General features: G+C 38.0%; 1 protein-coding gene across 3 annotated transcripts in view; it reads right to left on the minus strand.

The window, feature by feature from the left end:
- The window catches only part of LOC121508055 (zeta-sarcoglycan), a 605,848-nt gene that overhangs the window by 145,776 nt on the left and 432,565 nt on the right, over positions 1–27,507 (minus strand). The window lies entirely within an intron of this gene.

A 27,507-nucleotide genomic window follows, 5' to 3' on the forward strand; every position in this document is an offset into this window, starting at 1 on the left:
GTAAGTATATATGAAAAATTAAAATTGTGAGTTTCAAAGGTCAAAATATGAGACAAAATTTGCAAATCTTGGATAGAGGCAATACATAAGCAATCTTAAATATTTCAAGTGTGCTGCCAGCTAGTGAACACAGAATTGTATATTTCCTACAGCAAGAAACCAGATAATGGTAGGCTATGAAACTCCCTCTGACACAACACACAATGGCTAAAAAAAGAGTTTGAAAGAGTAAGAAAGGTCAACATATGAGATTAAATTCTAAATATTGAGTTTAAAAGGTCAAAACATAAGATAACATTTAAAATTTTGATTTTAAAAGGACAAAATATGGGATTTAAAGTCAAAGTTAGGAGCTGAAAAGGTTAAAACAACAACTGAAGAGGAATTAAATAAAGCGATATCTCGGCTAAAAACGAATAAGTCACCACGACCAGATGGATTCACATCCGAATGGTATAAAATCTTCTGGATGGAATTAAAATCAAATCTTCTTTATATACAGTGCTTTCAAATTTATTAGACCACCTGTCATATTTGTCTCAGAGACCATCCAGCATCATGAAGTGCTTCAATGCGGACTCTTTCATTTTCAGTGAGCTCTCCACGTTTTACCATTTTAAACAGGAATGAGGGATTTCAAACTGAATTCCCCCAAATTTCAGCTGGCTCACTGGGCTTCTCTGAGAAGTCAGAAATTAATCAAGCATAACATTCAACCACTAAAACTCATTTTCTGTTCAGGAATGCAAGTAAATAACTATAATTTGACATTTTAATCAAGAAATATTAATGGCTTTACTATTGTTTTCTGTTTTTTTGTAAATCAGTAAATTTGAAAATTCATGGATAACAATAATAATTATATTTTAGCATTAAAAATATCATTTAGGTTAAAGAGCTTCAACATATTGGTGTATTAACCATTGCAGAAACCTTAAAAAATGATTTTGGTAATTACCAATGCTGTTGATTTGGGGCAGCTGTGGCATTAACCTTACATTGGGTGGTGATCTAATACATTTGTTAAGCACTGTATTTAAAAATGCTTTAAAGGAAGGAAGGATACCCCCAAACATGGAAGGAGGCCACAATATCAGTCATACCTAAAGAAGGAAAAGATAGATTAGAATGTGGATCCTTTAGGCCAATCTCAGTTCTCAATATTGATTACAAATTATATACATCCATCCTTGCAAGAACAGTAGAGAAAATTCTCCCTCAGCTCATCCATACAGACCAAACTGGCTTCATCTCTCAAAAACAAACACATGACAATATTAGACGCTCCTTACACATATTAAGCCATATTCAAGAACAAAAATTACAAGCTCTCATAGTCAGTTTGGATACGGAGAGGGTGTTTGACTCAGTAAGCTGGGAGTTTCTGTACAGATTTCTTGAGAAGTTTGGTTTTCATAAAAATTTTATTAATGTAATAAGTTCTCTGTATAATGACCCGACTGCTAGAATTAAAATTAACAGATATTTTTCAGAAACCATTAAATTAGAACGGTGTACAAGACAAGGTTGTGGGCTGTCACCACTCATTTTAGCGTTTTTTATTGAGCCTTTGGCTCAGTGGATCAGGCAAAAAGACAGTAATAAGGAATAAGCATGAATAACGATGAACACAAGGTGGCATTATACGCCGATGATGTCTCAGTCTACCTAAGTGAACCTTCTAAATCTCTCCCTGAGAGATGGTTATAAATTAAATGTTCAAAATACATACATTTTACAATTGAAATATACCTCACCAAAAGAACTTCAAGACAGATATCATTTGAAGTTGGATCAAGGGACAATAAAATATCTTGGGATATTATTACCAAAGGAATTATCTACAATTAAAAAAAAATAACTTTGAATATAATCCATCAAGATGAATATCTTCCCTAGAATTCAGTTTTTGTTTCAGGCTCTTCTTGTTGAAATTAACTCAAAGCAATTTTTTGAGTGGGATAAAATTCTCACTAGATTTATCTGGCAATGGAAAAAACTGAGAGTATGATATGACTCTGCAGCTCCCAAAAAAAGAAGGCGGTATGGAAATTCCAAAGCTGAAAGACTATTACTACTTGACACAAATCAGGCATTTATTAAATTTATGCACCAGCGTTATAATGCAAGGTGAAAGGACATAGAAAATACTTTACTAGAGGACCTTCCAATACAGGCAGTTTTAGGAAATAAGGAGATAATCCAAATAACAAACAAAGTGGTAAATCTGTGGATTAAGTTTCAATTTAAAATTTGGAATGCAGTGAAAGTAGAAAGTAAATTGTCAGACAAATTTTGGATAGTCAGATGTGTTGCACATGATCCAGATTTCAAACCCAATCAGCTAGACCCTAGATTTAAGAACTGGAGGGGATCACAACATTCTACTCACTAACAAATCAAAGACAACTCTAGGACTTCCAGACCCTAAAAAAAAAATTCTCTCTGGAACAACAACATTTTTATAGGTATCTACAGTTACGCAATTATTTTGAAACATGTAAGAACAAATACCCTTTTGACATGGAGGACGCACTACTAAAAGAGCTTTTAAGGGCATGTACAGGTGAATGCAATAAAGTTATTATTTCTAGACTGTACAAAGGCTTCCAGACAAAAAAAAAAAAAAAAAAAAAAACTGCACACAACTGATTATGTCAAGGCCAAATGGGAAAAAGAAGGTGCTTTTGAAATAACGAAAGAAGAATGGCACAGTTATTGTAAACTATTAAGGAAAAGCAGTGGCTCACACATATGGTAGGAGTTTGCATGAAAATGTTAGGCTGTTGTCTTTATCACACCAAAGCTAAAAACTCATCATACAGGAGAAATCGTTAAATGTTGGCGTTGTTCAGGGGGATCGAGAAGCAAACCAATGCCATATGTTTTGGAAGTGTTCTGAGTTAAAAACTTGTTGGTTTGATATACATAAAATAATGGAGGAAATATTTTACACAGAGATACCCAATCACTTCAAAACATTTATTTTAGGAAAAGATGATTTCCTAATGGTGAATCTGAATAAACATTTATTTAGAATAATGGTAACAGCAGCTAAGAAAAATATTACAAGATGATGGGCACACCCTGAACCTCCCACAATAAGGCAAATGGGCAGATACAATAAGTGAAATATATCAAATGGAAAAAAATTACCCATTCACTTAATTTACAAATGGATAAATTTACAAAGATGTGGGCAAAATGGGTCTCCTGGAAAAGACAGACAAGAATATTAGGAACACATCTGATTGGCAAAAAACACAGGTTGTACCTACCAATGGATATAGAAAAAACATTTAGCCTGCTCTTTCTGACTGAACAGCAATATCTCAAAACTGCCAGAATATCTCCCTGGAAAAGTGCTGAATTCTGAACACCTTCTTTTTTTCTTATTTTATTTATTTATCAATTTTTTTCTTCCTATTTTGGTTTCACACATCCCTGTTCTAAAAAAGAGAAAAAAAAACAAAAACATAAAAGAGGAGTATTGAGGTTTTGTTGCATTAAAAATGGGTCAGTCTGGTTAAGACTGGGTTCTCTAACCCAGGTGTTCAGCAATGAATACAGACATCTATATGTCTATGTATATGTCTATGTATCTACTTATGTACGGCAATACTCTGAAAATTAAAAAAAGAAAAGTTTAAAACAGGAGACAAAATTAAATATGACTTGAAAGGGCTGTATATGAAATAAAATTGGAAATCACAAGTTTAAAATGTCAAAATAAGAGAAACAATTCAAACTCATGGGTTTAAATGGTCAAAATATGGGATTATATCAAAGTTAGGAGTTGACAAGGTCAAAAAATGAGATGAAATTCAACATCACGAGATGAAAGGGTCAAATTGTGAAATAAAAAGTCAAAATCACAAGTTTAGGTCATAATTGTGAGATGCAAAATTGAAAAATTGATATAAAAACATAAATTATTTGCTCTTCCCACATTCTTGAAATTGTACCTAAATATTTTACTTTTAACTTTTTCAAAATTTAATAACTTAACAAGGATATCTTGAATCCTCAGGGCTAAGTTTATATTTTTATACTGGAGGAAATCTGAATTTGAATTTAAGATTTGAGCTCCACCCTGAGCACTGAAGTACACCAACTATTTGATCTTGGATGTCTCTAAAACAAGTTTTAAAAATTAGGGAAGATTGAGCTTTTGCTGTAGCTGCCTTGAACCTGTGCAACAGCTTACCCCTTCAAATGTTCAGCTGCTCCCACTCCTGAACATTTTAAATCATTGTTGAAAAAAACTCACATCTTTGGCTTTTGTTTCAAACTGAGAACGTTTCATCCCATCAGATTTCACTATTACTTTTACCATTATTGTATGATGTCCTGTTTTCATGGATTTCACATTTCTGTTTCATGTTTTCCTTCTACTCTGTAAAAGACCTTTGGATGTTTTAAATGTGCTATGCAAAATAAGTTTGACTTGTATTATTTTGTGGTCATTGCAGCTGACAGTCTACCAATCATCGTGCTCATATAACGCCCAAAACTTTTCCCATCACTCTCCCGTTATGTATCTTCACCTAGATTAGTTCTCTTTTGCTCTGTTTGCCTCCTCTTCTTGCCCTCTTTTTATATAATTGCTTATTTGTTTTGGTGGCATGAATTGAATAGCTCACAGGTGACCCAATTTCTCTGCTGATTTCCTCAAATTAATATCTTGCTGCATTCTGGTCTGAATTCCAAATGAGAATTGGTTTAAAATTGGAAAGTCGTTGATCCATTGAAATGAAAAAATCCCTCTTTTTTTCTACACATCCTTCCTTCTCAATCTCTCACTCTCACCCATCCCTCTGTAATTTGGTATGGGTAGTTATCATTGCTTTCAGGTCCTTGCTTACACATATGGACCTGTTTGTGCTCTATTTTGAAGTGTCCTGAGACTCCTGGGACAGGCTGATGATCACAAACAGTTGCTGCAGAAATGTGACGGACAATTACAAGTTATGGATGCACAGGAAACACACAAAGAGGCACAAACAAACATCCATCAGAAAGGACTTGTTTGTGTACTGAGCCTACTCTAGATGTAGCATCCTAATGAGTGTTTGGGTGCAAGTTCAGTCACACCACGGCCTCTTTGCTCACCACCCACTAACGCAGAGTCAGGCCACACATTTGCAGACAACAAATGAGTACTCCATACACTTTATTGTGCATCACCTCTCTCATCTGTTTCCCACCGCATGTGTGCTGGATTAATTATTTTCAACGGGGCGTGTGATAGGCTTCACTATATTATCTTTCCACTCTGTTTAGAACCAGGGGCGCTTTGTAAAGCATGACAGATGTAATGTGCTTCGAATCATTCCAGCTCGATGGGCAGTGTGCATGAACACGCCTGATCCTGTTCATTTAGTGCAGGAATCAGTCATTTAGAAGTGCAACCTTAGATGGTGAATCTTATTTGATTAAGCACTCAAATGCAAATGCATGGAAATGCTGAATGTAAATAATTGCTGCATATTAAACACTTGCTAATTTCTATTTACACAACACTTGACTGAAGCAAGACAATAAGCTTAGTGGAGCTTACATGACACAAAAAGCAGCAGGTAACAATAACGGCAGGGCGTGCTTGATGAGAAAATGGTCAATTCCACCTAAAGGCAATCAACAGTGATCACACATGACGTCAGCAAAATCAAAAGCCCATTATTTCCTGGGTGTCATCACCCAGTCAAGCACAAGTAAGTTGTATTCAGAACAGTAGCACACAAAAGAGTGGTGAAGGATGGTGCTTTTTTTAATTTAGACTCCTGTCCGTCCCACCGGTAGAGAAGGTGGGGTGGGCCCACTTGGGCTCTGCTCAAGAGCAGGACCATGCTGGGTATGGCAAGGCAAAGCCCGGCATGGTAAAACTGGTGATGAAAAAAGTAAATCAGCAACAGCTGTTGAAAAGCTGTTGAAAAGCCCTATCAGTGCCACAGACATTAATCTCATTCCGGGTTGTGTTTTTATTGCCATTTTTAACGGTCTACAAACAAAACTGTCATTTAAATCATGAACAGAGGGTACATTTGTATAAAGCTGCAACTGCCATTTGTTTTTAAATGAACATCACAATGTAAAAATGTGCCTGAACACCAAAATTAGATGTAAAAACACAAAAGAGGACTTGCAAATCATAATTTGAAGTGGTGCAGAAAATGCACAAAGTGGCTCCAAAAAATTAGCAGACTGCAGGAAGTTAATTTTTAGTAATTTACATATTCTCAGAGAAGACCCCCTTTTCCCCCTTACCTGATGGTGGAAACATAGATGGCAAAAACTGAAATATTTCATGCACTGACAAACAGGTTGTTGCACAGGACAAGTTAAAATAGGTTGTTACAATAGACTTGACTTGTAAACACAATATTTGTGCATTTCAACATTTTATGGGAAATTAAATTGAAATAAAGTTTTTTATTTATTTATTTATTTTTGTAACATACAAATTAGCTATACAAATCAGAATGAAAAGGAATCATGACAAAGTTAAGATTATGATATGGCCATAAAAAATGGTGATACATTTTTTTTTCCATATCTTCCATAATTATCTATCCCTCAGTTACAGGAGAGCCACATAAGACCATACAAAAAATACTACAATTTTTAATACAAAAAAGGAGCACCTAAAAGTACAGAAAGTTTGGAATGCAGTGCAACACTACTGTATGTATATATATATATATATATAGGTTTTTTTTTGTAATTAAGTGATGCAAAACAAATCTCTTTGCTTAGATACTTGCACACTGGATAATTTGAAACAGTGCAAACACTTCTAAGTGTTACATGACTGACAAAAACCTGAAGCTTATGAAAAAGCTTTTTTATTTTCACCCCAAAGCTTGAAGACCTAGGTAAGAGACAAGCTATTATGGAGTAACACAAAAAGGATTAGAAGTGCGCTTGTGCTGTTATTGACAACAAAGCAGAAAATTGTACTTATTGACAAGTTTCTGATTATTTCACAGTGGATATGTGTGGAAGAACTTCAAAGGAATCCAAATCCAGGCAAAAACATGCAAGAAGGATGTGGATTTAGTGTGACTGCTGCCACGGTCATGTTTCCTCTGGCCTGCTGGGTCTTTATGCTCTGCTCTCAGTCACACCTGCAGCTGAAACATAGCCACCTCAAAGCAGAGCATGTAACAAAAAGACAGTAAAATTCTCCCCAAGACTGATCATACAAACGTTTAAATCTGTTATCACATGACCGGTTTGCCTTGATCCACGTTTTAGAAAAATACTGAAGCCTTTCAGTCCTTGACATGGGTAAGAACATGGAGTTCCACTTTTCTGCAGCTCTCACTGAAAATACCAAAGCAGTTGTCTTAAGATGAACAGAACAATAACCTCTTGCTGCTGCCCTGGTGTTGCTCCCATTGTTCTTGCAGAGTGTAACACGTTGTTTTAAGAGTAACTGCACCCTCAGACCACTTAGTATTTATTGTTTAGAGACAGGGGTGGAGAGTAACTAATTACATTTACTCAAATGAGTGTAATTGTTTTTTTTTTTTTAATTCTTATTCTTTTTTGAGTACATTTTGAAATCAGTACCATTACTTCTACTTAAGTTTTAACTCTACTCTGAGCTAGATGGCCTTCAGTGTTTGTGTTATTTGACATTGCAGACACCAGTGTTAGTTCAACTCTGTGAATAGCCGAGTTTTACTTTCACTTAAGAAAAATTTAACCAGAGTAGCTGTCCTTTTACTTGAGTACAATAGTCATGTACTTTTTCCATCTCTGGTTCTAAATATACATAGCAACTGCACTCTTCAGGTTGAAATCCAACTACTAAAACTTGACCTCTTTATTGGCTGATCTGGAGGCTGGTGACATATTTTGTGCTTCATTTTACCACCACAGAGCTCAACAGGGACTGTAATTTTTTTTCACAACCGTTCACATCAGTAGTAGCAGCTGAAAGCAAAAATGTGTATGTAGTACTGGTTTCCACCAATCAATACTAAAACAATACAATTCATTACTAAGGTTTAAAATTCTGGTATTGTGGCTATTCTCTTCATTAAGCATGACTGGGACCATTTCCATGCACAGATTGGCTGCACTGTGAATGTATTGATCATGGCAAGTATATAAACCAAAAAGGGCCACAGGTACAGCTTTACAGTGTCCCATACTCCTCTGTGCATCTCCAATTTAACGGGTTTGTTATGTTACTTGTTCAGAACTAGAGCTTACATAGTTTATCAACAAAGTCTTTGTAGACCTTATTTAGAAACACGAGTCACGGTGTATTATACTGACTATCCTGCCATGGGTATTTTTGTTTAAGATCTAAGTCTCCAGTTTTCTGTGACATTAATGGTTCATTTCACTCTGTGAAAGTGTGCCCTTAAAGCTCTGATCTTCAGTGAAGTTCGTGTGACAATTTCTCACTTTAATGTTAGTTTGATTGGACATGCTTTTTTGCTCAGCAGGATGGGAACCGTTTCATTTCTTAGATGTTAACATATTGTGAGGCAATGCCGTCTTTAGCAACGTTTGATGTAAGAAATTTAATCTGTAAAGGAATGACAATACACTCACAGGAAGTGTGAACAATGCCTTTGCTTTTTATTTGTTTCTCTTCCTATTTGCATGGAAATGGACAATTCTACTGATACATCACACGAAAGCAGTGCCAATTGTTCATGCCAGTTGCATCCTGCAGTTGTCCAACATAGATATAATTAACATATACACATACACACATTCTTACAGTTACTGCCAGCAATCATGCTGCGGCCAATCCATAGCAGGCTCACAGTGATTACAGATGAGTCAACCTCAGACACGCCTAAACTCCATCCAACTGCACATTCACACACAATCACTGCATAAGCACACTGATTGAACACTACAAAATAAGAGCTCCCTGAAGCAATTTAACGGCAACAACAACAAAAAAAAAACATTAAAATTCCCCAATCAGCTAGCCCATGTTAGATGCATTAAAGTGATATAATCAAAGTCAATGTATGAAAATATCCCCAAGGAGTTATACATTTACAGTAAGCCTAAGCTATTTTATAATTAAACAACACAAATTCAGCATTCATTTTGTTCCCTTTTCTGGTGAAGGTTTATTTCTTAATATTTTGCATACAACTAGACCATTTAAATTGGATAAGGTAAGTAAGGTATACAAGTAAACAAAACAAAGTAAAAAAGCAAAAGAAGTACTTTCGGCCTGGTTGGGAAAAGAACCAGTAAAATGCAAAGTAACAAATTCAATCCAACAGTCCTAGCTGAGGATATGTCCCTTGTAGCACTGAGACTGGTTATTAAAATATTCATCATAATACTGGCTTTGTTTTCTCTGTATTAAGGCAAATCGGCTCCACTGCTTCACTTCCCTACAGCATCCACATGATGGGAGGCATTTATTTGTTTTGGGTTTTTTTCCTCCTTCGCTGACATTATCAAATACACTATATTGCCAAAAGTATTCACTCAACCATCCAAATAATTGAAATCAGGTGTTCCAATCATTTCCATGGCCACAGGTGTATAAAATTAAGCACCTAGGCATGCAGACTGTTTCTACAAACATTTGTGAAAGAATGGGTCGCTCTCAGGAGCTCAGTGAGTTCCAGCGTGGTACTGTGATAGGATGTCACCTGTGCAACAAGTCCAGTCATGAAATTTCCTCACTCCTAAATATTCCACAGTCAACTGTCAGTGGTATTAACAAAGTGGGAGCGATTGCGACTGACAGCAACTCAGCGACGAAGTGGTAGGCCACATAAAATGACGGAGCGGGGTCAGTGGACACTGAGGCGCAAAGTGCGCAGATGTCGCCAACTTTCTGTAGAGTCAATCGCTACAGACCTCCAAACTTTATGTGGCCTTCAGATTAGCTCAAGAACAGTGTGTGGAGAGCTTCATGGAATGGGTTTTCATGGCCGAGCAGCTGCATCCAAGCCATACATCACCAAGTGCAATGCAAAGTGTTGGATGCAGTGGTGTAAAGCATGCCGCCACTAGACTCAAGAGCAGTGGAGACGCGTTCTCTGGAGTGGCAAATCCATCTGGCAATCTGATGGACGAGTCTGGGCTTGACGGTTGCCAGGAGAACAGTACTTGTCTGACTGCATTGTGTCAAGTGTAAAGTTTGCTGGAGGAGGGATTATGGTGTGGGGTTGTTTTCATGAGCTGGGCTTGGCCCCTTAGATCCAGTGAAAGGAACTCTGAATGCTTCAGCATACCAAGAGATTTTGGACAATTCCATGCTCCCAACTTTGTGGGAACAGTTGGGGAATGGCCCCTTCCTGTTCCAACATGACTGCTCACCAGTGCACAAAGCAAGGTCCATAAAGACATGGGTGAGAGAGTTTGGTGTGGATGAACTTGACTGGCCTGCACAGAGTCCTGACCTCAACCTGGTAGAACACCTTTGGGATGAATTAAAGCAGAGACTGAGAGCCAGGCCTTCTTGTCCAACATCAGTGTGTGACCTCAAAAATGCGCTTCTGGAAGAATGGTCAAAAATTCCCATAAACACACTCCTAAACCTTGTGGAAAGCCTTACCAGAAGAGTATATATATATAGAGAGAGAGTAATATAGTGCATCTGTAAACAGCTGGATCTCACAGGCTGATACTGCCACATATGGACGCGGTTCTTCATGTAGTAGAGCCATGAAGAGTATGCAGATTCACCTGACAACAACAACTATAGATAATCGTTGTTTTTTTTAAATTTTATTTTCATACTCTTATTATTTCATGTTCAGGCCTTTAAATAGGCATTACTGTTTGGCATTACCTGTAATTTGAGGAGAAGCATTGCTTAATGGTGCTTAATGCTGAGCTCATAGTTATTAGCGTTGGCCTCTATAATAATATCTCAAAGAATACGGTCTGGGTCTGCAGTGGGCCTGGTCTATTCTAAACCAGTATAGCATATTAATAGCAGGGGGAAGGGATAAGGTATCATGGTGATGGACTTGGGTGATTGAACTTGCAACTGATGGCTGTCCCCATAAGAAAAAATACCCTGTTACAATTATAAAAAGCACATCAGAGACTTTTTGACACAGTGTTTCCCAGCAGACATTTGCAACCCTTTGGAAACAGCTTTGCAACCCACCAATTGAGAACCACTGTAATATGACATAGGAAAAGTCAATTTTTGAATCAATGGAGACACTTAAGTGACAAAAAATCTACATATTGTAGCTTAAAACAATGAATAACAAAGCACTCTGCCCATTCTCCCACATACAGAAACCCAAGAAAGATTGCAGCGTTCACCAACAAGGGTATTTTTATCAGCTCTTTCCCCCCTCATTATGTGAAACTCATCAATGGAACTAAAACAGTTGCTTACTGTTTAGGAAATACCCCTTATAGAGTGTTTTTAAATACAGCAGTTCAAAACATGGAGTTAATTGGATGAAGTGGATGGCGCTGAGCAGCACATTTTGTACCCGAACCAGAAATGCCTAATAGGGCAACGATGCTATTGGGGTGAGCCTGAACTCAAAAATTATGATGCCAGAAAATAATCATTAAGCTGCAGTAACAGAACCAGTGTTAATTCGTTTCACTTAAACTATGACTAAAATTGTTTTTGCTTGAAAAAGCCGAGACAGAGGTCTGTATTTATATGTATTTATTATATTTTTTATCTTTATGGATTTGTCTTATGCTGTCTTTTAATGCTATTTGATTTTTTTGTAAAGCACTTTGGTCACCTGTAGGGTGTTGTAAAGGGCTATATAAATAAAGTACACTTGCATTTACGTTTATATCAACACTAAAAATAGATCTTTGATAATAAAAACCCTGATGAAAAGTAAGTTTAAGTTTTTAAATGTGAGAGCTGGACTGGTTGACATCCAAAATCCATGTATCCATTATTTTGTGCCTGTCGTGGTCGTTTAGTCTTGATTAACTGGAAATCTACGGAATCAACATCGCACAGGAAATGGCTAGAGAGTGTGATGTCTCATCTCAAACTTGAGAAGCTTAGATACTCCACTAGGGGCTCAACACAGGTATTTTTCAAAGTTTGGAAGCCTTTCCTCACTCACTTTAAACAGAAAATTTGCATCCAAGCATGAGGCATTTGGTCTGCACATTTGGGAGCATATCTGACACATTCCCTTCTTTGGACAACTTAGATCCACCAATTCACCTAGCGAGCATGTCTTTGGTCTGTGGGAGGAAACTGCGGTACCCAGAGAGAACCCACATACAGACAAGCCGTGTCTGACCTGGGTTCGAACCGGGAACCTTCTTGCTGTGAAATTAAACACATACCCTTTATACGTTCTGCGATTTTACAAATAAATAAATTGGAGCTCCTGTAAAGAAAACAATAGCATGTCATGTTGAAAGAGCAGTTTTTTTGGTAAAGGCTATTCTATCAGCATCTGAAATGGACATGTGTTAGACATAGAAAATAACAAAATGTCTCTTAAAAATCCTTTCATTGCATTGCATCCCTTTACAGTATGTTAATAAGTGATACAACCAACTCTTAGAGAAAGCAGGATGATAATTTGTTTCAAGAAACACTACTTACACATGTACAAAAATAGAGATGAGAGGTATTGCTTCGTCCACATGGTTTGCAAAAATAGACACAAGCTGAAGGTTCCTATCAGGGGCTGTCAAATAATGTCTTATATAAATTTCTTCCTGTTTTTCAGACTGACTGATTTATCTGTAGTGAATCAAAAAGGCTCACAGTCAGAAAAAAAATAAGCACCAGCAGAGAGAGTTTTGCTGGGGTCTACTTCTGAGACACAAGTCAAAACACAGGCTTGTTCACTCATCACAGGAGATCAAATACCTAGGATTTAAATACTTGCACATTTAAAATGCAAACAAAATGACAAAAGCTGTACATGTAGCTCAAATGTAGTAATTAAAAAAAAATTTTAGTGGGCATGTGCAGCATTTCCTTATGAGTAGCTCACACATTTGTTTGTTTCCACTTCAGTTTAGTCCTTCTTTATCTCTCTCAGCTGCTCTCATTGTCATCCCTCTGGCTTTAGTGTTCACTGTCTCACTCATAAATCTCCCCTCATCATGTGAAACGAGCACAGCGGCAAGAATACACTAAGGGCTCGAGCACACGTCACGCTCTCTCTTGTGAGCTGACACAACATACACCACTGTGCCATTAATTCAGTTAATAGTTTAATTTCACTTTGATTATAAATACAGGCACAGGCATGCCAGCCTGAGGTAGCCAATGTAATTAGTCAGGTAATAATAAGCCGCGGACTCATGGCTCATCATCGCAGCCTCCAGCCACAGCTACAGATGGGGCCTAATAACCGCTTCCTGTGTGCCTGTCTCGCTGCCTGTCTGACTGCTTTATCTGATCGACCGGACTTTAAGGTTCATAAGTGACATGATTGGTTATTTGTGTTCAGTCATTGCTCTGATAGCAGCTCCGTTGTCTGTCTATTCTGGTCTGTCTCGCTGACTGTCTAACTGCGTACAGTGTCATGAACAGAGGAGTCTCATACAAGATACATTAGGTTGATTCATTTTTGCCATCAGCCTAGTAACAGCTTTTATCTGTCCTGACTGTATTCTGGTGATTGCCTGTCTCACCAGCTGCCCATCTCTCTGTCCTAAAGGTTATAGACATGTGCTGAACAAGACATACTTTTATCTGTCAATCAAATAAAAAGCTTTCAGTTCTACCGTCTCTGCTCTGTCTCATAATCCTCCTCTCTCTCTCTCTCCCTCCCTCTATTTCTTTCACCAGCCTAACTGTCAGCATCTCAGTCAGAGTCCTTGGTTAGTTTAATTTTTTAAAGTCAGCCCGGTTGGACTTTGCAGATCAAAAATCAGATGAGTCATATTTTACAACTGTGCCTGGATTTAGTGTGGCTTCATGCATCACCCCAATTTTGAACAACTGAACCAGTAGATCTTTTTTTTTTTTTTTTTTTTTTTTTTTGAGTTTCAAAATTTATCTTTGGCAGAAAATTTCTTACTTTTGCATATTTGTCACACTTAAATGTTAAAGATCATAAAATTTTGATTTTCGACATAGATAACCTAAGTAAACATAAATTCTGTTTTTAATGATGATTAATTTATTAGCTTTATAAAGCTTCAAAACATACCTGGCCCTGTGTGGAAAAAGCAATTGCCCCTAAACCTAATAACTGGATGTGCAATCCTTGGCAGCAATAACTGCAGTCAAGCAAGCATTTTTGTTGACTGGCAAAAGCCTTTCACATTGCTGTCGAGGAATTTTAGCCCAGTCCTATTTTGCAGAACTGTTTTTATTCAGCCATAAAAGCTCAATCAGATTTAAGTCTGAACTCTGTCTAGGCACCTCCAAAACCTTTCTTTTTTGGTCCTTCAGAGGTGGACTTGCTGGTGGATTTCAGATCACTGTCCTCCTCTGCATAATCCAAGCACACTTGAGCTTGAGGTCACGAACTGATGGCCAGACATTCTCCTTAAAAAAATTTCTGATAGAGAGCAGAATTCATGGTTCCATCAAGCTGTGCAGGTCCTGAAGCAGCAAAGCAGCCCCAGAGCAGCACACTGCCACCATATTTGACTGTTGGTATGATGTCCTTTTTATGAAATACTGTGTCAGCTTTATGCCAGATGTAACGGGCCGCACACCTTCCACAAAGTTCAACTTTAGCCTTGTCAGTCCACAGAATATTTTCAAAAAGGCTTGGGGATCATCAGGATGTTTTTTTGCAAAATGAGACGAGCCTTTGTGTTCTTTTAAGTCAACGGTGCTTTTAGTCTTGGAACTCTCTCAGTGGTGCCATTTTTGCCCTGCCTCTTTCTGATTGTTGAATCACCAACACTAATCTTAACTGAGGCCCCTGCAGGTTTTTAGATATTGTTCTGGGTTGTTTTGTGACCTCTTGGATGAGTCGTCAGTGCTGTGTTGGAGTAATTTTGGTTGACTGGCCGCACTCCTGGGAAGATTCACTGAAGTTCAAGGTCTCTCTAGTTGTGGATAATGGCTCTCACTGTGGTTTGCTGGAATCCCAAAGCCTTAGAGATGGCTTTCTAACCCTTTCCAGACTGATCGACGTCAGTGACTTTGTTTCTCTTCTGTTCATGGATTTCTTTAGATCACAGTATGATGCGTTGCTTTTGAGGTCTTTTAGCCTACTTCACTTTGTCAGACAGGTTCTATTTAACTGATTTCTTGATTCAACAGGTGTGGCACACCTGAGGGGTGGTGTTAATACTTTTTAACATAGGGCCAGGTAGGTTTGTGTGGCTTTTTTCCCATAATAAATGAAATCATCATTAAAACTGCCTTTTGAATACTTGGGTTATAGTTCTCTTATACTTAGATTTGTTTGATAATCTTAAACATTTAGGTGTGACAAATATGCAAAAAAAACAAACAAACAAACAAACAAACAAACAAACAAAAAAAATCATGAAAGGGGCAAAATCTGTTTCACAGCATTGGGAGTTAAGAGCTGCTGAATTAATTTCAAAAAAATGCAGTGAATGGCTCCATTATCACCCATTTTAAGCCACTATCCTGGTCACACAGTGAGTTGAAATTTAGTATTTTCCCTCAATTTCAGGCTAGTCTCAAACTGTGTCTGTTTTTTTTTTCCTGCTGCAAATCTAAAGAGAAATAGGAGCTTGCTAAAACAGGTCGCAGGCAAGGCAGGTGAACCCCCCACGCCCCTCAAATTCTTTATTCACAATTCCAAAAAATCAATTTTAGCCTCCTGAAACCTTTAGAAACTCATTTTCGTACAGTGTTAACATGGAGAGGAATCAATGGCTACTTTAAAAGGGGAAATTTAGATAGGAGAGCCCAAGGTTTTACACTGAATACTCTTAAAAATGATGACTAAATGCCTGAACAGCAACAGAAAGAATATGCTGAAAGAATGACAGTAAGAAGAAATATCTTTGCAAAATATAGTGCATGATATATTAACACACAGCAGGACATCCATTTGAATTTGTAAGTTGAGACTAGTACATTGCAGACAAGAGCTCTAACAGAAAACCAATCAAACAATGTATGACAAAGTGCTTGCAGTGTCCCTCAATTCCTCTTTCAACTTTAATTTAGGTAATTAGCCAGCACTAATAAATAAGTCATGTGTTTGTTACAGTGCACTGCTAATTTGTCGTTGTTCAGTCCCTACAGTCATTTACCAGAAAACAAACCAGAAGTTCTCACCGGTACTCTCTCCAGCCACTTGGTTTCAATATGTTGAAGGATGTTGATGTGTATTCAGGGGCTTCGTCATCTGTTTTACATGTCATCAGTGTCCTGTACAAGCCTTGTTTCAACAGCTATGAGATAATTAGAATATATTTAAATCTCAATGTGACGGCTGGCATGAGAATGAGCCTGTCAAGACCCATAGGGTCAGTGTGTGTCTGCATGTGTTAAATTTGTACTGTGCACATTTTGAAGGTCAGTGCATTAAAGTGAAGGCAAGCTCTGCTGTCAGTTGGACACTAATCATTGTGAATTGATCAATTTTGATTGATAATGGGTTATTATTGAAGTCACAAGTCTGGAAATGCTTGTGTGGCTGCTGGTCAGTCTGTTCTGAGCTCCTGCAGTCAGTTGTCCAAGCGTCCTCGGCTGAGAGATGGAACTCTGAATTTCTCCCACATGGCAAAGTCAGTGGGGTTTAAATGTGTATAAATAGGATTAGTTTTTGTTATGTTTTCCATAGCAGCCTCTGCCATCAGTCAGTAGGTTTACATGCAGGTAGAAAAAATCTAAATCTGACCTTTAAAGCCCATGGAAACATGTTAGTCTGAAATCATAAGTGAATTTATTTAATATGGATTGACACGCCTTGGTAATGCAGTTGGAGATTAATTTAGTCTGCACTGATTTTGTACTAATGAAATGGAGATACCCACCTTTTTTATTTTTGAGCTTAAATATTTCAGATCAGATCAGAACAAATTGTGATTTTAGACAAGGATGTCCTGAGTAAGTACAAAATGCAGTTTTTAAATCATGATTTATTTATTATGAGAAAAAAGCCATCTAAGCCTACCTGGCCCTATGTGAAAAAGTAACAAGCCTAGTAAGTAGTTTTGCCAACTTTGGAGGCAGCACCTGCAAGAAAGCACACGACATATTTCACATTCATCTGTTAAACCTCCCATACACTGTGTCTGGAAGGGTAGGCCAATCAGAGCAACAAGACAAAATAAGGTATAGTCATGCCCAGCTCTGGTACTAGTTGAGCTCAGCAAGTAGATGCTGTCGAAATTTACGAACGGTGGCGCTAGTTGGTGGATAAAACTCATGCCATCTTCTCTGCCACTCAGCATGGTTATTTGCTCCTATTCCTATTCCTATTCAAGCTACAACAGAGCTAACTGCTTCACTGGTGGCAGTCATTGTTACTAGCTTTCAATACAACAAAACCCTGCCCGTAACTATTGCAAAATAATGTCAAAGCAGGTCGGCAAAAAACATATTTTCCACCAAGTTAAGCTTTCAGTGCGGTTTGCTCTTCTTTTAATAAAGAAATGTGGTCCAGGTCTGATTGAAGTGCTGCTACAATTGCTACACTAGCAGCAGCAATTGTTATTGGTTTGAAGAACAACTAAACCATGCCCTTAGTTATCACCTCATTCTCCGTAAATGGCACTGATTGGTCAAGCCTGTTCTTGAATCTGGCACAGCCATATCATATTGGAACTTTGCAAGACAGATCTGCCTGATGACAGTCATGGAATCTGGCCAATCCATCTGCTTTGCAGATTAGGGACCTAATGGGGATTCATTTTCTTTTGCAGTCAATCTCAAGTATTGCACTTTCAAATCTCACATTCTCACATTTTTTGCAAACAGACATTGTGCCTTGGCAACTAAAGGTGGTCTTGAGGCTCCTTGTGTCCTCCATGACTGCAGGAAAATGACAGATTTTACTGTGTCAGATATTTGGTACATTTTTTTTCTCCTGAGAGCAGAAATTTTGGCTTCTCATTGGCTTGCCTCATTATGCATCTCTTTCTTAACTCTGGCATTCAGAAGCTGTGGTGTAGGATTCCTCTGTTAAGCCTATCTGGACGGATGGATGGTTATATAAATAAACCAGGTTGTATTTCACCTTGAATCAGGCAGCTGTGTCGTGATATGTAGGCAAACCAATTGAAATCCTGGGCAGACTCATGAGCAATTAGGTTAGAGTAGTAAGAGATTTTCTGAACCATCAAGTTCAATGAAATATTAACAAAGTCAGCTGCTGCATTACTGTTAGGAGCATTAAGGTCACAGGGTTTTTAACTTAGTGAGGAGTTTTTATCAGGGCTCTGAGGCCTAAAGTAAGATACAGGAAGAACTTGTTTGGATGTTCAAAAATGCGAAGGGAGCATTTTACTGACTGGCAAGACATTAACATTCTTGTGTGTTGTGGGAGCATTTGGGGTCACAAGCAGTTTTGTGGCACCAAGTTCTATGGCATTTTGTGCCAGATTGATATTTGATACTTTTCTTTAAGAGGGGAAAAGGATAGAGACACAACTGGTGAGATAAATACAGGGGTTAGGATGGTTGTGATTGGGCAAAGAAGTAGGAAAACAATAAAAGTTATAAAGGTATAAAAGGTATAAAAAAAAAAAAAACAGAAGAAGAGAGTTGGAGCAAGGTGTTGGAGGTACACAGGGACCTCCCAGCTTTAGGTCTGCAGAGCGATAAATCTAGAGGTGAGAAGAGAGGGAAAATGGGGGAGAGGAAGATAAAGACAGAAGCTGTAGAGGTTAAACTACAGCACATTTGTTTTGGCAATAAATAGATCTATAAGCAGAAGCAGCTACGTCAGCCCTCTGTGTTTTTTTTTTTTTTTTTTTTCTTCTCCACTATAATATATGGTTCTTCAGGGACCATCAACAAAGTCACAAGGCTTTAGGAAAAAATGCCAGTGCCAATAGAGACTGGTTAGGATGGAGCATTTCTGTGAAGAAATTGTCAGTTCAATTATGTCTTACATTTACAATTATGTATAATTCATGAAATATCTTGCAGTAGCCTATATATACGCTCTAAAAGCCATTCCCACTAAATCTATGGCTTGTGCACGAGTTGGCTGCTTTTACAGAGTGACTTTTCCTGCAAATCTGTCCTTGTCCAGCTGAACGATTTCTGAAAACAGTGAAAAATGATATAATTCTTTAAATGTATAGTCTGAGATGAAAGGAGTATTTTTCTTTAGCCTCTGATAACAAATGGGTTCCAAGTTTCTGGCCTTGCATTTCATAATCCAGAGATTTGCACAAACTAGCCTGCAAGTGACGTTTTACCAATGATACCTTCCAACCTTGGGGCTTAGAGATAAAATACATCTGAGGGATTTTTACATAACATTTCAGATTAGAGCTCTGGAATACATTTTTATATAATGGTATTAAACACACAGTCAGGGAAAACTGTTAGTACTGTTGTGGCATTAGTTCAATATTTTTGTGAGAGCCTCTGCCGAGGCCAAATAAAGCCTGCCAGGACATGATAAGATAAGAAATAGTACCAAAAAAAGGAAAAGAGAGAGCGAGAGAGAGAGAGAGAGAGAGAGAGAGAGAGAGAAACCAGGGGACTATGAGAACACTAAAAACTGTTTACAACTTTCTTTAATCCCATTTGGTATTAGTTTTTCTTTTGTTTACTTTCCTACATTCTGTGAATCCCATGATGCACATCGTACTGCTATTATTTGGTGCATGCTTTGTTGGAGTTCTGATTTTTTTTATGCAATACTGAAACCCTTAAACTGGAAGAAGAGTATTTGTGTCTCAGGCTGGGCATCTGATTACATAAACGTCATGGTAAAGACTCATCCATCATTATTCAAGTAAATTATTTCTAATGCACAACCAAAGACTGATTGTGTCCTTTTACACACTTTAACTCGCAGCTGGAGGTCTGCAGCTATTTTCTGCCAACACTTCTCTTTCCATTTATTTTGTGATTGGAGAGGTAAGAGAGATTTAACAGGGTTAAATTACATTACTGCCAAGCTTACCAGAACTGTGCATGTCTACTTCCTCATTTTGTCTTGTTGCTCTGATTGGCCGGTAATGAATGTGACAGACAGAAGGTTCATCCAATGACTTTCTGCGAATATTTTTAAAAGTCCTGCACTTCCCAAATACTTTGTATGTAAATATATCCAATGAAAAGGTCTATATGGTGTGTCAGGTTATGCTGCTGTTTCACCTTGACCAATTTTAGAATAAAACATGGACATTACTGCCTAAAGAGGAACTTCATGAATGAATATTACCTTAAAGTCATCAGCATTTTTGTAGTTGTTTTATATTAATGTGTGTTTATTATGCTTTGTCACATAAGAAGTGAGTAGACCCTTGTAAGAAAAGCTGCTGCAATGCAAAGCTAGGGGGAACTAAGTAAACAAAAAATTGTGCACAGAGTACACGCAAGTTACGAACAAACCTTTAGCTATGCCTGCTGTGTCCATTTTAAACGTCATAGGATGCAAATTTAAATGAGTTGTGTTATTGTAACAATGAAGCAGTGAAATACTGAATCATGATCCTACACTGTGGGACTTCAGTGCAAAGCAGCAGAACTAATACGCAGGTATGCACACTAAAGTCCACAGTTTTGTACCCACTGGTTTGCAGAACACATGCACCCACACGCAAGATCATTAAATATAGGCTCGAGCACGATTAGCATGCAGATTGTGTTCAAATCTTAACAACAGACACATGCAGCGCAAATACATTAACACTGCCAGCGTTTATTGCTGCATCATATAGCCATATTTGTCTCTATAGAAACAACTTTTCCCTTGAGCCCTGTGTCTTGTGGCACGGTTGAGGAGTGGAAAAGAGACAAGATAAGTGGAGAGGACGGAGGAGGAGAGCAGAGCAGAGCAGATAAAGTTGCAATGCTCCATTTGCTGTGAAATATTCCCCTGTGGTACAAATACTTGAGGTGAAAGAGGAATAAGTTAACTCTGGAGAAGTTTGTGTGTGTGGAGGAGATACTTTGCATGTGTTTAAGTGAGGAAGATTGGAAGGACAGTCCTTTGGCGTGTTTAGAGTTGACCTTGTTCACCTGGACGTGTCTAGCTATATGTGTCAATGCATGCGTGTATTTGTGGGTGTATGCTTGCCCAAGCAGACGTGTCTAGCTACTAATAGATTATTGATCAGAGTCAGTTTCCGAGACTTGTATGGGCACAGACAGGCAATAACACACAAACTGACATGCTTATACACACAAACAGAACACAGAACTGGAACTCCTTAGAATCCTGTAACTTAAATCATACTGTTATACAATTTACTAAAGCAGTTATTACATCATATGTTCTGGTCCTGCCCGTATTTCTGGCCATCATTGTTTGATACTCTCTCTAAGTCTGTTGACTGCATGATTGTACCCTGTTTTACTGTTGATATCTTTGGTGTATATTCTGATCCAGCAGGAGTGGATTTCCCTCTTTACTTTCAGAAGGTCATTGCTTTTTCTTCTTTAAATGCTAGACCTTCAATTCTATTTAAATGGAAAGATGAAAGCCCACTATCACACAACCAATAGATAGAAGATATGATGCAGAATATCAAGCTGGAAAAAAAATATGCACCCTAGATTGATCTACAGACAGATTCTTCAAAACCTGGGGCGCTTTAAAAACTATGTAATGAAATGATCTGGACTGAAACTATAAACTCTTACCACTTAAGTTGATCTGTCCTAAGTATTTGAGAATATAAAAAATAGTCTTCTTAGGATACTAATAACCAGTCTAAGTTAAATATGTGTCTTTAACAGCTGTGGTGTTATAACATGCTATTCACTGAATGAATGCACCAGAAATGTTGCTTTTCATACATTTTTATGGAGTTTTAGGACTTGAAGAGGTGACGATGTGAATCCTGGATATTAATTAAAACACATATTTAAAGAGAGACTAGTTGGGAAGACAATACAAATTGCACAACTTCCATAAAATAAAGAGAAAGTAAGGCTCTGATTGGGCTCTGCATGTCCTGTACAGTATTTATGGTTATGTCCCACCTTCTTTAACCAGATGCCATCTTCCTGATTACTACTCATATACTGATATAGAGCTAATAAAGTTAGCTGACAGCACTCAATTGGTTGGTTGATTGTTTAGTCAAAAAGCTTGCATCCGATGACAATCACCCTGGTTGGCAAGTCTGGGAGGGGGCAGAGAGAAACAATGCAGCTCTGGGAAATACAGGTACAAAGCAAACGAAGTGATGCAGAATGAATTACTTTCTGATTATTTTACAGCAGTTTACTCAAAATAACTTCGACACATCTTCAACTCAACACAAAGATGCAGGATGTTTGTACTGGAGCGACGCTGCTGAGCGTGTCTGCTCTGCCTTCCCTCACTGCATCAACTCCTGCGGTCGGTTTAATTCACTGGTCGGTGTCAATCTGTGTATCATTCGTTCATTTAATATTTGATTGATAATTGAATAACAAATAATGAAAAAGTGGTTAATTTTATTGTTTTCTTTTCTGACACAAAATCAAATAAACAAGAAATGATGCGTCTTTTTGACTTTTGCTATTAATGTTGGGATCAGAAAATGTAATAAAAAAAAACGGGCATAAGCAGTTGGTATGATTTCAGTATTAATTTGCATAACCTGGTGCAGGTGTTGTGCTCAGAAAAGCATCCTGAGAATCACATGCCCATCACTGAAGAGTTCACGCTTCCTGGAATGATATATGGAACACAAACACCGGCACCAAGTTAAGTCATGTTCCCGCACTTGTGCTCCTTCGTTTGCATTCGTGTCATGCTTTGGTCCACCTTGTCATTCCGTGCCGGAGCCAGGGAAGTATCCAAGCATGGAAGAGTGTACTCTTGCTGGTCAACTGTACTGGACTTTTAGGCTCAAACGTACCCAGGCACAGTACAGATTGCGTAGTGTGAGTGTGCCCTAACTTGGTGCTGGCATTTGTTCCCATATATCATTACACTCCTGTACATCACTCAACACTCTTATAATCAGGCTGAGCACACAGTTACAATGGAAAATGCTAGTTTGAAAAAAGGCACTGCAAGTTATACCCATAAGTATCATAAGAGCTAGGAATGGGTGGATAAAGTTGCAAGAGTGCACAGGTGCATTGTTTGGGTAGGTCACGTAAGTTTCAGTAAAAAGAAGAAAAAAAAAATCTGTTCAGGGTTTTTTTTTTCTTCTACAGTTCTGTTGTTGAACTACAGTAGAAAATAATGTCACTCTCAAGGTTGAGATGTTCTGAATATCAGCACTGCTGTGAGTACCTTTAGCATGAGGCCAGCAACAGCTGCACTGATATTTAGTGCAACATCACTCCTTGTCATGTGGTATTGCTTAAATGACAAATAAAATAATTATTCATTTGTACTTCTTATATCAAAACTCATCACTCTGACATGACCGGATTTATTTTGCTTTCTTTGGTATACAGGTTTGGCTCTGATACGTCCCTGCAGAGGGATGGATTCCAGTCTTTGCACTTATATGCTATCCTTACAGATGTTTTACTTCTCTCATATCCTGGATCCTCCTTGCTGTTTCTGTTACATCCAATTCCCCAGGGGATCACAACAGATCCTTTTTTATTTGCACTGACCCCATGGGTATATGGATGCTCCTTTGTGTGTGTGTGTGTGTGGGTGTGTGTGGGGGTGTGGGGGTGTGTGTGTGTGTGTGTGTGTGTGTGTGTGCTTGTCAAACATTCATTTTTCCTTAAGGGTCCATACGGACTCCTCTATAACCTTTTCACCTCCGCACAGTTAGTAGAATTCATCTCATCCAAGAAGTTCAGGCAGCCATCAAAGCTAACAGGAAATAAACAACATTACATTACATTACTGCAACATTACAAGCCTGAAGGCTGCAGGTTTTAGCACTAACCTCGATCACTGGTATCTGCTCAGCGAAATATTATTCAAGAATGCACTGGATTATTTTTTTCGTCAAGGTTAACAGGTTTAAATGTGATTTAGATCATGGAAAGTGCAGCAGTAGTTAAAAGCAATGAAATAACCGAAGAGAAGCAATAACACTGGAAAGATAATGCTTTGAACGCATAGATTTTTTTAAGGTATTGATGCACAGAGGTGATAGAGTACAACGTGCTGAGCACATAAACGCGTGCTTTTGTGTTCCTAAGTGACCAGTCCATTAAATATATATCCCTCCCTCTCCTCTCAACACTTATTTTTGTGTCTTTTATCCAGCCCAGCCTCACCAGCTTGTTATCCCATAGTCATGGCTGTTGAATAATGTATGCCGGGGCTGCTCTCTTCCCCATAGGGCCCGTGTTAGAAGGGATGTGGCTGCTTCAAACTGAATACTCTGATTCACTGGGGGTTAGTGTCTGCTGGGAGTTTTCATGTTCTTATTTTCTATAAAGGCCATATCCTGCTAAATAGCTCTACAAAAAAATGCAGGGCTTCTTCTTTGTCTGCTTTGAAGAAGGCATTAGGCAGATTAATCAGAACTTTATGATGGACTTAAAGTTTCAGTCATACTGGAACACTTGAGAATTCACCCCAGTGCCAAAAACCAATCAAGCATAACAATTACCTCTTTTGGCATGAAATGGTAAATTACTAAGCTTATTTAGCCATGCACATTTTGCACAATTTTATTCCACTTTGCATAAGGACAATCAAGGAACAGAAATCATTTGTTTTTTAGACCTCATTGGTTAAATTCTTTATAAGGGCATCCTTTATTTTTACTTATGGTTTCTGATCTGAGGCTTTAATCAGAGCTCCTCTGGGCTTTTTTGGCTCATTTTGCTGCAGTTCAATATGTCTTGTGGTTTGTTAGTGTCTCATTGCTGTGACGGGGATTTCCTGATGTTGGCATCTCTGCAGAGCTCTCAGCCATGTGATGAAATCCCCAGTCGAGAGGCTGCCTCCATAATTACGGAGAATGGTTTACAAGGACGGGACACTAGAGAGATGAAGTGGATTCTGTTGATGGAGAAACGTTGCATAAATTGGGACATGGGAATATTTGAGGATGACGAGAGGAGAGTGTCAGAGTGAAAGCTGTAAACATTAGTTGGGAATAAGACATGACAGTGGTAGAAGGGACAGAGGAAGGTTCAGGCATATACATGCTAAAAGCCTGTGTCTATTTGTGTTGTTTTTTGGCCCTGGAGGCACCCATGTTCTCAACAAAACCAATGCAGTTCAGGGTTTTCAGGGTTAATGTCCTGAGTGCAAATTCACCCTGTAAACCAGCTGTTTTTTTGTTGCTATGGGTGATCAGTTGAAAGCAGCTAAAACTTCATGAACACTGCAGCACTCGTCAATGTCACTTCTGCCTCACTGGCCGATCGAATTCATTTATGGTATCAACTTTCAATAACAGTTGAGGGGAAACTAATCGGAGCTGTCTTTTCAAGGGTGCATGTTCCAGGTGTAACGCTGCTGCTATTGCCAGGACATGATCCCTTTACATCGTTTTTGTGTTTCCTTAATGATCTGTTCTTGAAAAAGCCATTTATAAAGTATAGGTTCTTGGCAGATGATGTCAGGCAGCAGTGGTAAACTCCAGGTGGAGGGCAAGAACTGAATTCTACATAGAGAGAAGCAACCAGAAAGCATGTTTGTGCTTTTGAAATGAATCGAGCATAACAAACAACCACTAAAACTCATTTTTCTGTTCAGGAATGCAAGTAAATAATAATAATAAATGATAACTATAATTTGACATATTCATCAAGAAATAATAATGTGCTTTACTATTTTTTCAGTTTTTTTGTCAATCAGTACATTTGAAAATTCATGGATAACAATAATACTTCAATTTTAGCATTGAAAATATCATTTGGGTTAAAAAGCTTCTACATATTGGTGGATTAACTGTTGCAGAAACTCAAAAAATGATTTTGGTAATTACCAATGCTGTTAATTTAGTGCACCATTTCTCCCAGAAATTGTTGCAATTACAAATGTTTTTGGTATACATGTGTTAATTACCTTTAGGTGCATTGGAACAACACAAAAAATCTGAAGAAAAAAGACAAAATTGACATAATTTTACACAAAACTCAAAAAAATGAGCTGGACAAAATGATTGTTACCCTTTTAAAACTGTGGGTAAATACTTTATTTCAATCATGTGATGCTCATTTATACTCACCTGTGGCAATAACAGGTGCTGGTAATCTAGAATAACCCCAATACATCATTGAACCTCCACCATGTTTGACTGTTGGTACTGTGTTCTTTTCTTTGTAGGCCTCGTTCCATTTTCTGTAAACAGTAGAATGACGTGCTTTTCCATAATGCTCTACCTTAGTCTCATCTGTCCACAAAATGTTCTCCCAGAAGGATTGAGGCTTACTCAGGTACATTTTTGCAAACTCCAGTCTGTTATTCTGTTATATATATATATATAAGTTCTGTCAATTGATTAAAAAAAAAAAAATCACATCACTCTGCTGTGATTAATCATGATTAATCACACTGCTCACTGGTGCCAACTTGGATAATGTTAATTGTGGATGCAATTTGATCCAGGAAAAAGGCGCTTTACTCCATCACATAGTCCTTCTTTGCATGATTGAACCCTTGGGCCTTTAATTGCCGTCTGGTCTGGAAAGACGCTTTTGTAAATGATGTTTACTGTAGACATAAATGTTGCATTAGATATTGTAGCAAAGAAATTCTAAAGACTCATTTGGTGAGGCAAACAGTCTCCCACAACCTAACTGTGCATCCTGATCCAGACTTTGGAAAAAGATTGAGCTAAACCACTGAACTAAGAACCGTTTTGTAGAACAGGCTTGTTTGTGGACTGCACATCATTCCGTAGTTGTACAACGTATATTTGGTTCATGGTATATCAACATTTCAGTAATAGCATGTTTATTACAAAAAATGAAGGGCAACTATAGATGACAAAAATAAATGTAAGCATCCCTGTTCTTAAATTCTGGCCTTTCAAGAATGAACTGTTAATGGGGTTTGAGTAATGAGCCATGATTAGACTGGAAAAGAATATGCACTCAAGAAGGACAGAAAAATCACACTTCTTTCATCTCTTTTCTGTCATTTTCCTCTTCTTGATCTCTCAGTCATCTGTGTTCTCTGCAATTTATTTGCTACACTCAGTTTGCAGGCAACTGAGGACCCAGCCGCATATTTACATTCTTGTTATATCCGTCTTTGATCTCCTGCCAGTGCTTAGTCCTTCATTTTAGTTCCCTCTCCTGTTCTACTTACTTTGTATTTACCATCCATTTATGTGTAGTCCCACAGTCAGATCTATGTACTTTTGCCAGACAGCTGATTTTGATTTCAGGATATCAGACAAGTTAAAAGTATCTCTAACTAATGCGTTGGTTAGAGCAGAACCAACACATCCTATGTGCAGTCCTAAGTACATTGGCAGTTTATTTGGATGTCTGGATTGTGTGATACAAAAGGATTTCAACATCTGGACTCTTTGTAGTTTGCTTCAGGAAAAGTTGGACTGCCTCTTGTCTTGGGATTTAAACTTTTCTCTCTC

The sequence above is a fragment of the Cheilinus undulatus genome, linkage group 4 (genome assembly GCF_018320785.1).
Source record: "Cheilinus undulatus linkage group 4, ASM1832078v1, whole genome shotgun sequence".
NCBI classification, from domain to species: domain Eukaryota; kingdom Metazoa; phylum Chordata; class Actinopteri; order Labriformes; family Labridae; genus Cheilinus; species Cheilinus undulatus.